The 14606-nt window shown below is 39.3% G+C and overlaps 1 long non-coding RNA gene across 2 annotated transcripts; it reads left to right on the top strand.

The window, feature by feature from the left end:
* Positions 1 to 7583, top strand: LOC150033290 (uncharacterized). Of its 2 annotated transcripts, XR_016523696.1 has the most exons (4): positions 1 to 6097; positions 6445 to 6553; positions 6640 to 6704; positions 7347 to 7583. It is a non-coding gene; the product is annotated as an uncharacterized LOC150033290 (long non-coding RNA). The 2 variants fall into 2 exon arrangements; XR_016523695.1 differs by having other exon boundaries at positions 1 to 6553.
* Positions 7584 to 14606: the final 7023 nt, after the last annotated feature.

The following is a 14606-nucleotide window of genomic DNA, read 5'->3' as shown; positions in this document are numbered from 1 at the left end:
GACCTTAATCCTGAGTGAGTTAGGAACTCTTGCCTATGAGGGCGGTCCTTTGATTTGCATGGGTGTGAGTGGCCAGATCACCGACTCAAATCTATCACTTTGAAGATTCGTTTGATTGGAGAGCTGGGAACTCAGCTACACAAGACGGAATTCACTCCTTCCCTAAAGCAGAGGTAAGTAGATAGATTGCTCCCTTAAGGGCTGATTCCCAAGCTTGAACAATGTGGCGCCACACCTTCTCTGAAGGAAATCGGACATGAGGATTTCCATGAGCAGCAGAATGATCGTTCCAAATTCCATTCGTATTTGAACATACACAATTACAATAAGGAAACGGAAACTAACTGGTCATGCATAAAACGAAATTACAGCATGCTTTACATAAGATCAAGGGATAAAATTATATATACCTTTGAAGACTCATCTTCAAACACCCTCGATCACGAACGCTCGAACAATCTTTAAGACTACAACACACGAAGGCTCGAACACAGCGACCACAACACTGCACGATCACAACGACCACCACACGAATACCGCCAACTCGACGAACGGCCTCCGAAACCTCGACTTAGTTGAGTTGAGTACGACACCTCCACAATGGCTACCTTGGTATTCTCGGTGTGAGAATTCAGAAGTGTGGGCTCTGTGTGGACTTGGTTAGAGGAAGAGACCGGAGGGATAACAATCGTGTAAACGATTGAGCAAGTAAGAGATGACAAAGGTCTATTGTATAGACAATGCCCAATCGTTTAACAAATGCTTTGCGATCATTTAGCAAAAGCTCTGCGATCGTTTAGCTAATGGCCAACTGAGTGAACTATCGTGTAGTGTCACTCCACAATCGCTTAGTCTCTCTTCAGCTATCGTTTAGTGAATCCTATTCACTTGACAGCCTTTCCATGAGTAATTCGAGAATAATAAATCTCACAACCATTACTAAATTTAGGAAAACATTTTTCCTTTTATCTCACGATTACCATGAAACCACCAATAACCTCTTACTCAATTGGTAATTAGAGAAAGAGATATAATTATCCAATAATTAATATTATTATAAATATATATGATAACCAACTTACCATACTATATTTATAACCTATAGTTTTAATGTTTCATTAATATTTCATCTCATGAAACATATAAATCATAGTTCTTTTTCTATTTCATGGTACTTAATGTAAATCCCATTTATATTAATCCTCCACTTGATGTATCTCATACATCACACCGATCATATCATATATAATCGAGTTTCCTTTTGTCAATTTGAACATTTCAAATCAACACCAAGAACTGATTCTCAACTTAAATCCATTGAGTTACTAAGGGGACATTATGGACCTATAGCTTGAAGCTCCAACGGTACATGAATAACTGACTAAACTCTTTAGTCATGGGATCCACCATCTGATAACTATTAGGCAGTCCACTAAAGATCGACAGCTAAACTCTCCTTACTACAGATCTATTATGTGTCCATATAAACCAATCAATAGTGCAATAACCCTTCACAAATCACTTGTAAGTACAGTTGAGCCAATAACCGTTATTCCCTTGTAGTTACATCTAACTCCTTAATTACCACTGATCCCTCTAATGAACATAAGTCATAGTCCTACTATGACTGAGTCCTCTCTTCCAAAGAGAAGTTATGGCCACAATGTTCAAGACCCGGAATTAGCCCTTTGGTAGGAATATATCTACTTACCTCTGCTTCGGGGAAGGAGTGAATTCCATCTTGTGTAACTGAGTTCCCAGCTCCCAAATCAAACAAATCCCCAAAAAGGTAGGCATGTTGAGTTGGCAATCTAGCCACTCTCACCATACTATTCAAAGGACCGCCCTCAAAGGTAGGAGTTCCCAAAACACTAAGGATTGAGGTCATGTCACCTATGGTCGTTTAGGTGAGATGTAAGTCTCTAGTATCAACAGTGTTATATATAGAGACTAGTCATCTCGTGGTTCGGTCTTATACAAACTCTTTGTATAGGACACCTCCGTTCGCATGTCTCCACATGAATGGTCAGGATCTACCATCTGTAGTAGTTCACAACACTTGCAAACCTTACACAGCGGGTCGTATCCGTAGTGTCACCAGGATCAGGTATCCCTCCTTAATCATTATATTATAGACCTTTTTAGGTGATCACTTAAGGCATGATCCACTTGTATATCTCATATACATGCTTAGTTTACCTACAATAACCATTGAGCTTTTTTTTATTAGATATGAGTAAATGCCAAATAAAATAACTCTTATTTTATTTATAATAATGTGTATAAATTATAAACTACGAGACTCTGGGAGAATTAGGACACCAATCCCAACAATCTCCCACTTGTCCTAACGCCTCGGGAGACTAATGTACAATACATGATAAATTACAAGTACAATATACTAGAGCATACACTATACCCTAGTATCATCTCCCACTTGCCCTAGACAAGTATGTCTCGCAGACCCAGACTCTCAAGGTGACCCTCGAACACTTTAGTCGTGAGAGCCTTTGTAAATGGATCAACAATGTTGTGCTCCAACGCAATCTTCGTGACTATCACATCTCTGCGATGCACAATCTCCCTAATCAAGTGATATTTCCGTTCTATATGCTTGCCTCGATGATGACTCCGAGGTTCCTTCGAATTTCCCACAACCTCATTATTATCACAATAAATAGTGATCGGCAAATCCATATTTGGAACAACTTCCATATCTGTAAGGAATTTCCTCAGCCAAACAGCCTCCTTAGCTGCTTCGCAAGGGGCTACGTATTTGACTTCCATAGTGGAGTCTGTGATGCATCCTTGTTTGATGCTTCGCCACACTATAGCCCCTCCATTCAGAGTGAACACTGATCCCGATGTCGATTTTACGAGAATCTCTATCGGTCTAAAAGTCAGAGTCTGTGTATCCTGTACGGATCAGATTTTTATCTCCATACACGAGAATGTAGTCCCTCGTTCTGCGAAAATACTTGAGGATCGTCTTGACCGTTGTCCAATGATCAAATCCTGGATTAGACTGATAATGATTGAAAATCTCTACTGCATAGCAAATGTCGGGTCTGGTACGTAACATTGCATACATTAAGCTTCCAATAATTGAAGCATAGGGAATTCGTCTCATCTTCTCAACCTCTTGAGGTGGCTTAGGACATTGATCCTTAGACAAATTGATTTCATGCTTGAAGGGTAACAAACCCCTCTTAGAATTTTGCACCATGTACCTGATCAACATTTGATCGATGTACAATGCCTGAAACAAGGCTACCTCTTGTTCTTACGATCTCGAATGATCTGGATCCCTAGAACGTACTGTGCCCCACCCAAATCTTTCATTTGGAACTGGCAGCTAGACATTTCTTAATGTCAGTCAGAAACTCTACATCAGTCCGATTGAGTAGGATATCATCCACATACAGTACCAAGAAAGCTACTGAGTTGTTGATGATCTTCTTGTAAACACAAGGCTAATCAACGTTCTGATCAAAGCCAAACAATTTGACCGCACTATCAAATCTAATGTTCCATGATCTAGACGCTTGTTTCAGCCCATAAATGGACCTATTAAGCTTGCAAACTCTTTGCACTTGAACTGGAACTACGAACCCCTTTAGTTGAGCCATGTAGATGGTCTTCTCAAGATTACCATTAAGAAAGGTAGTCTTGACGTCCATTTTTCATATCTCATAATAAAAAAAAATGTGGGTATGGACAGGAGTATCCTGATAGACTTGAACATGACAACAGGTGAGAAAATTTCCTCATAGTCAACTCCCTCAAGCTGGGTATAACCTTTTGCCACGAGTCTAGCCTTAAAGGTTTGCACCTTTCCATCTACACCTCGCTTTCGCTTATAGATCCACTTATACCCTATGGGTCTTACCACATCAAGCTTATCTACAAGCTCCCAAGCTTGATTGAAGTACATAGACTCTATCTTCTGGTTCGTGGCTTTAATCTATTCATTCTTGTCAACATCCTCCATTGCTTGCTTAAAAGACAATGGATCCTCGACCCCATCATTAGAAATGAGATTTTGGGCTTCAGTCAAACCCATGTAGCGACTCGGTGGGTTCATAACGCTTCCACTACGTCAAGGCAGTTTCAACTCTTAAGCTGGTTGACTAGATGCACCGACCTCAACGATCGCATATAATGTGCCAATCCCACTACCTCATGCCTAAATGACCGCACGCTAGTTCCTAAACGATCAGAGAGCTTTCCTAAATGATCATATAGTGTGCCGTGTTTGCTAAACGATCGTCTACTTTTTCCTAAACGATCGTTCAGTAAAACCTACACGATCGTGTAGCTTCTTCTAAACGATAAGCACTTAGCTCTACGATAGCTTCCTATTCTCTCCCACTTGCTTATTGTTTATATGATTACTTCTTCCTCCTACCTCTACCAAACTCAGCAAAGACCACACTTTGGGTTCTCACTCCGAGAATACCAAGGGCTTCTTTTTGGTGGTGTCGTCCTCGCTGCATTCACTTGTTCGTGATTGATCGTGCTGCTACAGACGACGCGTTTGCTAGGTGATAGAGCATGAGTGGAGGTTCTTTCGCTACATTTGAGTTCCAAAGCTTGAAGAGCGTCTTCAACTGGCATGAGAACTCTTTCCCTTGTTATTTATTGTTCAAAGCATGCCGTTAATTACTGTATGTTTGCATAAATGTATGTTGGAATGTATATGGTGTATTTCAGTCACGGTGAAATTGGAAAGATCCGAATGTGCTCATGGATGCTCTTCGTTAAGAGATCTTTCAATTGGTATGAGAGCCAAGTTCTGATATTCCAATTTCATTGTTCCAACAAATTACAAATACGTTCTTGGTGGGTGCATTTCTACTCTATTTAATCGTTAAATTGTTATAGATGTGCAGATTAATGGATGTTAGCCTCAGTTTGATTTAATTCTTTTACATTTGCGGTTGTTTGTAATGGACCCTATGTTTTTGGGAATTAATAATCGTTATCGAGTCTATAATTCAAAGTCTGTTTAAGTTTTGAGTCATTCGTGAAGATCGGAGCAAGCGTTGCGGTTCTTTGAGTAAGGAGATGATCAAGGGTTAATCGCATCATGTCAACGATCGCGTATGCGATCAAAGGTTCATTGCATCGTGTTGACGATCGTGTATGCGATCGCTGAGTATCGGGTCGTGCAGATGATGGGATACTCGCGTATCGTTTAATGCATGCGCGCACTAGACGATCGTTTAGGTCAGCAAACTTCATCGCTTAGTAACTGACTAAATGATAGCTTAGTAACTTGAACGATCGCATAGACAATCAGGCTTCATAGCCTCGTTTTCGTCTACACGATCGTTTAGTTTTTGCATCTATTGTCTAGTGCGCGTTGGGCGATCGTCTACCTTCAGCATTTATTACACGATGGAGTCCTTCTGGCAATTCAAGTCCCGGTTCGCTCGATGAAAAATGTAATAGATAGGTTTATTTCATTCTGGTTTTTGTAAAGGCTCATCCCAGTCCATTAATCCTTTATTTATTACATAAGATGTATGTTTATTGTAACACCCTTGGAGTTTTTTTTTTTCAAGAATGAACTTTCGAGGACGAAAGACGAAAGTTCTTTGAGGAGGGAAGAATGTAACACCCTGCACATTTTTTAGTAATAATGTATTTTCAGTAACTTTATTATTTGCATTTTCAATAATTGTTATTAGTTGGAGGGCATTTTTGGAATTTTGGACTTCAAGTGTAAGTGCGGGAATTTAATTGTTGGCATGAAATTATTCAAATTAGAAATTAATGACAGGAATTAATTTCCTTTTGAAACGGAAAGGAATTTAATGGTATAAAACGGAAAGGAATTAAAAGTAATATATTTATTTCATTTTTTGTTTTATTATTATTATTATTATTATTATTATTATTTATAAAAAGTCAAACCCACATTTCCCTTTCTTCCTCACGCATCCGCCGGCACCCGCTCCCCTCAATTTCTTCTTCCTCCAGCTGAAACCCTAGCCGCCGCCCAAAGCCACCGCGTCAGTTTCTTCTTCATAACCTCCATCCACCACTGCTCAAGCGTCGTTCACTTTTTTCATCACTGGATCTATCGATTTGGGTAAGATTTCTATCGTTTGGTTGTTTTCGGTTGATTCTTGAATACTCATTTACTTTTGGCATCAATTGGTTGATACCCATTGTGTTTCAACTTTGGATTCAAGTTTGTAAAGGTAGTGAAGTGTTGTTCAGTGAAGTTGGAGTTTGTTTTAGCGAGTTTTGGTAAGTTTTATGCTTTGATGACCCTCTTGTGGATTAATTTTGGTTGTTGAGAAATTTTGGTGAAGTCATTTGGAAGTGATTTTTTTGACGAAGCTACATATAGATAATTTATTTGAGACATTGATAGTGAAGTATGTATTTGATTCAAGTTTTAATTATGTAAGCCTAATTTCAAATTATGATTAGGGGGTTGATTCAAGAATTTCATTCAAGATGAAGAAGAGTTTGGTTTGCTAATTATTTGGGCTTAAAATTGGAGGTTTGGAAGGTGAATTCGAATTGGACCACACCTTAGGTAAGGTTATCTGGAAATATTTTTTAATGTTTGGGTGTTTGGATTTTGGCCTTACCTATTAATTTTAAAGCTTGGTTTATGTTTAGGCTTGATTAATGATTCAAGAATTTCACAAAGATTCAATTGCTTTTTGGTTCGACCTAATATCAAGGTAAGTAATCTTACTACTGGAACTGCCCACGGGCCAGGCATTAGATGTATGCTAGTATGTTAAATGAAGATTATGGCAGAATGACAACATGAAAGATTGATAGTATAACATGATTAAAGTATATTCTGTTACAAGATCCAAATTATTTATTTATGCACATAGACACTTGAATGCTAGTATAAGATGGTATGTGCTTCCATGGTTTTATTTGATCTGATGATGTTAAGGTATACATGTATGTTGTAGAACCATGATGTTGAGGTATATGTGTATGTTGTAAAGTCATGATGTTGAGGTTTATATGTATGTCATAAATTCGTACAGTGATGATTATGATGTCGAGACTGTGCAAATGTCCTTACTGATTAGTTAGATGCCCATTAGATTTTCTGTTTCCTTCGGGATTCACCAGTTTGTGTCTCCTTTGGGATTCACTAGAGGTAGTGAGCATACTTAACTACAGTAGGAAAGGACTCAGTCCCCTTCTTATTTCATGTGCATATGTGTCCCATGAGGACTAGAGCAATTTATATATTTCACTAGAGGTGGGTATCTAGAGGACATAGATGCCCAGCCTGACCCCAGTAGTGGGGTTACTTACTGAGTATTTTATACTCATTCTTTCTCATGTTGTTGTTTCAGGTAAGGGTAGAGATGCACCGGCGATGGACAAGCGGAATTTGTGATTGAGCCACTGAGACTAGTTTTTATGCTTCCGTTCATGAGATTTAAAGTTCTTTTCATGTTCCTCTTAAATTTTAGTTTTGATGCATAAAACTTACTTTTAAGAATCGTTTTTCAGACTTATTTATTATCCTTTATGATTTATGGGTACCCTACTATTATTTTAGTATTTTATTTTAATGAAAGTCTTTTGAACTTACTTTATTTAATTAGCATTTATTTCGCCACAATCGAGTGTCGTTTTGAGTTCCATGCATGCATGTATTTAGTAACGGCCTAACTTAAGTCCTAAGGGGTCAAGTCGTTACATTTATAATATGTCATATTGTATATACATATAGTACATCCCACCTTAGGTTATGCAATGATTATGCATCATCTCTTTATTGCAATGGTTATAATTTAGAGAAGCATGATTTAATTATGTAAGAGCATGCTCATGCATCATATAATATAAGAGTTATATTTATGCATGCATAAAAATCATTGACATGCATCATCTTTATATTATAATTGTTATAGTATAAGGGTGAATGATAGCATGTTTGATTGGTTATTACGCGTTATATAAAAGTTATATATAGTAATGATCGGACATTGCATGAAGCATGACACATAGGTTACTTTATAATTGTTATAAACACCTCGTTGTGCGTAATAATTTTTTAGTTGTTTCTTTTTTAAAAGTTAAAGAGAAATTAGAACTAAAAGAAATAAGAAAGGCATGCATGCTCACTTAGGTTTAATTCATGTTTTAAAATGTTTAAAATTTGGATCACATAGACCTAAGATCACGGTTCTAATATGATTAGCAACCCTAAGGCTTTAATCTTTTAATCAGTTTAATAGGATTAAATTGGCTAATAAAAGGTTAAAGTGTAGCAAAACTATCTATAAGGAACCTTTTGTCTAAGGCGGGTTCTGTCTAGGCTGGGGTATTTAAGTTGATAGAAACGTAACACCTCTACTTGGAAACTTAATTGGAAAGGTGAATTAGATAGATTTGATGCATGCATGCAAGTTAAGGATAGTCCATTAAAGTGTTTAAATGTGACTACTTGAACTTGTTCATATTTCATAGGCAAATGTTGTTTATGAACAACGATTAAAAAGACGACTTAGACTAAAATCAGTAGTCGAATTGTCTAGGTTAATGAACCCCTAGGTAGAACATTCAGTGGGAGGTACTTAGGGCATAAGATGCTTCACTTAAACCTTTCACATTTCTTCTAATTAGTCCACACGTGAGATCTACCCTCGACGTCGTGGCACCTTTGGTGTGTCCCCCTAACGGATGGTGTTTGGGTAGGTCAATATCAAGGTGGATGGAGAAAGTGTTCATAGTAAGTGCGAGCGGGAAGTGCGACAGCATATCCCTCGGTCTCCCTCGTTAGGTTGAATAAAGTTACTCCGCATCGCCTCGAGGCACCCTGGGAGTGTCCCCCTAAAGGATGGCAATTTTGCGCGTTTCTTTATTTGATCTTCTATAAGAGGATAAGGTAACTTGGTCTCTCTTTCTAATCTGCTACTTCCCTACGGTGGGCTCATTAGGGTAGGACTCTGGCACCAAAAGCGAGGTGTCACACTTACACAGAATTGTTAAAGATTAACAGTTCTTGACCAAAAAATGGTGACTGTTAGGTTCAGTTCCAAGAGTTGGTTCTGCCTAATGGTTGAGAATGTCTCATGCCAGTGAAAGGGCAACTGATCACCCCACTGGTGACATTTGTTCTACCTCACTGGGGCATCATTGCAAAATAGAAGTCTATAACTTAGGGTATTTGAAACTGTTTTGCAAAACTAATTGGTTTAAAAGTAGTTTAGAAAAATCTAATAAATTTTTATTCGTACTTTCAGCAAAAAAAAAAATTCAAAATGGAAACAGCCACGTTGGCTTTGTTGAGTGCCGAAAAACTAACTGGTGGTAATTTCGCAACATGGAAACACATGATCACGATGATCCTAATCATCGAGGATCTCATGTTCACTCTCATGGAGGCCTGTCCCCCTATTCCAGCTTCAAATGTCGCTCAAAATTTTCGGGAGGCATATAAGTGATAGGCAAGGGCGAATGAGAAGGCCCAAGCTTACATCTTGGCAAGTCTCTTTGAAGTCTTGACCAATAAACATGAGCCTATGGTCTCAGCGCATGAGATCATGGAGTCCCTACGGGGGATGTTTGGACAACCATCTAAACAACTTACGCATGAGACTTTTAAATACATATTCAACTCCAAAATGGAAGAAGGCACCTCTGTTAGCAATGTGGCTTAACATGATGGTCCACTTTAATGTGGCAGAGTTGAATGGGTCTACTATCGATGAGAGCAGCTAGGTTAGCATAATCCTGCATTCATTGTCGGAGAGCTTCCTGCACTTTGTTAGCAATGTGATTCTTAACAAAATGAAATATAACCTTACAACTCTTCTTAACGAGTTGCAGACCTACCATTCTTTACTTAAAAGTAAGGAGAGAAAGAAGGGTACGACAAATGTTGCTTCATCCTCGAGGAAGTTCCATAGAGGTTCGTCCTCAGGAACGAAGTCTGCACCTTCTACTTCTAACTCTGCAAAGGGGAAAAAGAAGAAGAGTGGTAAGGAAAAAGGGAAGGCGCCTGCTAACCCACCACCTGTCGCTCCAAGGAGGCATCCACTGGTTGAAAAGAGAAAGTGTTTCCACTGCAACCAAGATGGACACTGGAAAAAGAACTGTCCTCGGTATCTGAAAGAGAAGAAAGCAGCCAAGGCTAAGGCCAAAGCCGATAAAGGTAAATGTGATTTATTTGTACTTAAAACTTGTTTAGTGGAGAATGATGATTCTTCCTGGATAATTTATTTGGTCGCCACTAACCACGTTTGTTCTTCTTTTCAGGGGATTTGATCTTGGCGACAGCTGAAAGCTGGTGAGATGATGATGCGAGTAGGCACCTGGCACGTTGTCTCAGCTGTGGCAGTAAGAGTGATCCAGTTAGCTTTACAGAATAGGTTTCTTGTTTTGAATGATGCATATATTGTTCCCTAACTAAAAAGGAACCTTATTTTTGTAAAGTGTTTATTGCAATGTAAATATATTGTCTCTTTTAATGTTAATAAAGTGTTTATTCATAAAGATGGTGTTTTATTTGTACTGCAAATCTGGAATCGAATTTATATGTGCTAATGCCGTTAGCCATTAATTCCCTCCATAATACTGAATTATTTAGAATTTTCGTAACTCAAACAAAACGTCAACAAATTTCTCCAAAAGAAAATGCCCAACTTTGGCATCTACGTTTAGGGCACATTAATCTCAATAGGATTGAGAGATTGGTGAAAAATGGACTTCTAAGTGAGTTAGAAGAAAATTCTTTACTAGTGTGCAAGTCTTTTCTTAAGGGTAAGATGACTAAACGACCTTTTACTGGAAAAGGTTATAGAGCCAAAGAGCCTTTTGAGTTAGTACATTCTGACCTTTATGGTCCTATGAATGTGCGAGCCCGAGGTGGCTATGAGTACTTTATCAGTTTTATTAATGATTGCTCCAGGTCTTATGCAACGAAAGTCTGAATTCTTTGAAAAGTTCAAAGAGTTCAAGGCTGAAGTTGAAAACGCATTGGATAAACGGATTAAAACACTTTGATCGAATCGAGGTGGAGAGTTTTTGGACTCAGCATTCCAGGATTATTTGATAGAACATGAAATCATTTCCCAACTCTCAGCGTCGGGTACACCTCAGCAGAATGGTGTAGCGAAGATGAGAAATAGGACCTTGTTGGACATGGTTCGCTCGATGATGAGTTACACTTCCTTACTGAACTCGTTTTGGGGTTTCGCTGTGGTGTCTGCGGTATTCATACTCAACTGTGTTCCCTTCAAGAGTATTGTGAGAACACCTCTGGAGTTATGGAACGGGCGTAAAGCTAGTTTACTTCACTTCCGCATTTGGGGTTGCCCTGCACATGTGCTTGAGGTTAATCCCAAGAAGTTGAAACTACGGTCGAGGTTGTACCTCTTTGTAGGCTACCCAAAGGTACACGAAGGGGTTATTCTTATGATCCGACGGAAAATAGGGTGTTTGTTTCAACGAACGCTACTTTCCTAGAGGATGATCATATAAGGGAGCACAATCCACGAAGTAAAGTCGTGTTGTGTGAGCTTTCCAATGAAACTACTAAAACTTCAACAAGAGTTTTTAAAGAGCCTGCTACATCAGCAAGAGTTGTTGATGAGAGTTCATCAAGTAGGTTGGTTCCACCTAAAGAGTTGAGGGAACATCGACGTAGTGGGAGGGTTGCGAACCCACCCATTCGCTATCTGGGTTTCACGGAAATCCTTACTATGGTAGCAAATAGCGACATTGAGGATTCTTTGTCTTATCATAAGGCAATGAAGGATGTTGACTGGGATGAATGGGTCAAGGCCATGGATCTCGAGATAGAGTCGATGTACTGCAACTCAGTATAGGATCTTTTAGATCAGCCTGATGGGGTAAAACATATAGGTTGTAAATGGATCTACAAGATCAAACGAAGTGTTGATGGGAAGATACAGACCTTCACGCTCGACTTGTGGCAAAGGGTTATACCCAGGTAGAGGGAGTCAACTATGAAGAGACTTTCTCGCCTGTTGCCATGTTAAAGTCGATCCGCATCCTCCTGCTTATTGCAGCTTATTATAATTATGAGATCTGGCGAATGGATGTCAAGACGGTATTTCTAAATGGCAATCTTTAGGAGACCATTTATATGGTGCAACTTGAGGGATTCATAGCTCAAGGTCAAGAGCAAAAGGTTTGCAAACTGAGTCGGTCCATTTATGGCCTGAAACAGACGTCTTGATCTTGGAACATACAGTTTGATACTGTGATCAAGTCGTATGGCTTTGACCAACACGTTGATGAACCTTGTGTCTACAAGAAGATCATCAACGCTTCAGTAGTCTTGTTAGTGTTGTACGTAGACGATATTCTACTCATTAGGAATGATGTAGGTCTACTGACTGCAGTTAGAATTGGCTAGCGACCCAATTCCAAATGAAATATTTGGGAGAGGCTCAGTTTGTTCTTGGTATACAGATCTTTCGGGATCATAAAAACATAGTGCTAGCACTATCTCAGGCATCGTACATTGACAAGATGTTGCTCAAGTACTCGACGCCGGACTCCAAGAGGGGTCTACTACCATTTAGGCATGAAGTCACTTTGTCTAAGGATATGTGTTCTAAGACGCCTTAAAAGGTTGAGGAGATGAGACGGGTCCTAAGTCTAACCCAGGCTAGGGTCACTGGACCGAAGTAAAGAACATCCTCAAGTATCTTCGGAGAACGAGGGACTATATGCTCGTATGTGGTTCTAGGAATTTGATCCTTACAGGATACACGGATTCTGACTTTTAAACTAATAAGGACTCTCGCAAGTCCACATCAGAGTCAGTCTTTACTCTTAACGGAGGAGTTGTAGTGTGGCGAAGCACTAAGCAAGGGTGCATCGCCGACTCCACTATGGAGGTAGAGTACGTAGCGACTTGCGAAGCTGCTAAAGAGGTCGTCTGGCTTAGGAAGTTCTTGACAGAACTGGAAGTTGTTCTAGATAGTAGAACAGTGGCGAGCTCCAAGGAGCTAAGGAGTCACAGGCGCGGCAAACATATAGAGCGGAAGTATCATCTGATCCAAAAGATAGTGCATCGAAAGGACGTGATCAACACGAAGATCGCTTTGGAGCACAATGTTGCTGACCCATTTACGAAGGCTCTTCTGGCTACAATGTTTGAGGGTCACCTACGGAGCATGGGTCTACAGGATCGCCCGCGGCTGGACTAGGGCAAGTGGGAGATTTTTTTGTACTGGTCTTTTATGCCTTAGTTTATTGTTTTTTACTAGTTTAATGTATAGCCCAATTCGCTTTAGAACAAGTGGGAGATTGTTGGGATTGATGCCCTAAAGTCTCGTGTCCTGTAGTTTGTAAACAATTTGTACGAATGCTTGTGTTGTAATAATATATGATATTTACTTCACAATTTGTTTTTTGCTCAGTTGCATGTTTTATTTGCTTTACCACAAACCAATAAACATAAAATCCCTGGTTATCTGTATGTAACTTAAGCATGTATGTGGTGACATACAGGTGGATCATGTCTTGAGTGATAACCAAAATGGTCTGTAGTATATGGATAAAGAAGGGAAACCTTATCCTGGTAACGCTACGGATGCAACCCGCTTTGTGGAATGGTCATAAGTGTTGTGACCTGTCACAGATTGTCTGATCCTGATCATTCGTGTTGGGGACATGCGAGCAGAGGCATCCTATACAAAGAGTTTATATAAGACCTGACCACAAAGTGTTAACGTCTCGTTATATAACACCGTTCATGACAGAGACTTCACTTATCTAGGATGACCATAGGTAACATGACCTCAATTCTGAATAAGTTGGGAACTCCTGCCATTGAGGGTGGTCCTTTGATTTGTATGGGTGCGATTGGCCAGGTTGCCGATTCAAATCTACCATTTTGGGGATTTGTCTAATTTGGGAGTTGAGTACTCAACTACACAAGATGGAATTCACTCATTCTCCGAGGCAGAGTAAGTAGATAGATAGCTCCCTTAAGGGCTGATTCCAGGGCATGAATGATGTGGTGCCATACACCTTCTCTTGGCTCGAGAGGTGTTCACACATAGTTAGACTATGTTGTATTGTTCATTAGAGGAATTAGTGGTACTTAAGGAGTGAGATGTAACTACAGGGGCAAAATGGTAATTTGGCAAGCTGTACTTAGTAGCATCTATGAAGGGTCCTCGTACTCATGATTGGTTATATCCGATGGACACAAAAATATATCTGTGGTAAAAAGAGTTCAACTGTTGGTCTTTAGTAGAATGTCTGACAGTTAACGGATGGTGGATCTCGTGGCTAAAGAGTTTAGTCAGCTATTCACGGACCATTGGAGCTTCGAGCCACAGGTCCATTAGGTCCCCTGGGTAGCTTGGATAAAGTCGAGAATCATTGTTTGTATTAATTTGAAATGTTCAAATTGACAAGAGGAAGTTCGATTATATATGATATAATTTGAAATGTTCAAATATGATTTATATCAAGTAGAGGAGAAAATACTATAGTAGATATGTGATATCAAACTATAGGGTAAAAATATAATATGATTATATTTATTAATTATATAATTGATTAATTATATGATAATTGGCCTAAAAATTCTCTTGGACGTGCGCTAGTGGGTAAAACCG

Source organism: Benincasa hispida, chromosome 10, assembly GCF_027475165.1.
Source record: "Benincasa hispida cultivar pf3 chromosome 10, pf3_genome.v1.1, whole genome shotgun sequence".
In the NCBI taxonomy this organism is placed as follows: domain Eukaryota; kingdom Viridiplantae; phylum Streptophyta; class Magnoliopsida; order Cucurbitales; family Cucurbitaceae; genus Benincasa; species Benincasa hispida.
The sequence above is the reverse complement of the archived record's forward strand: the minus strand, read 5'-3'. Positions and strand labels throughout refer to the sequence as shown.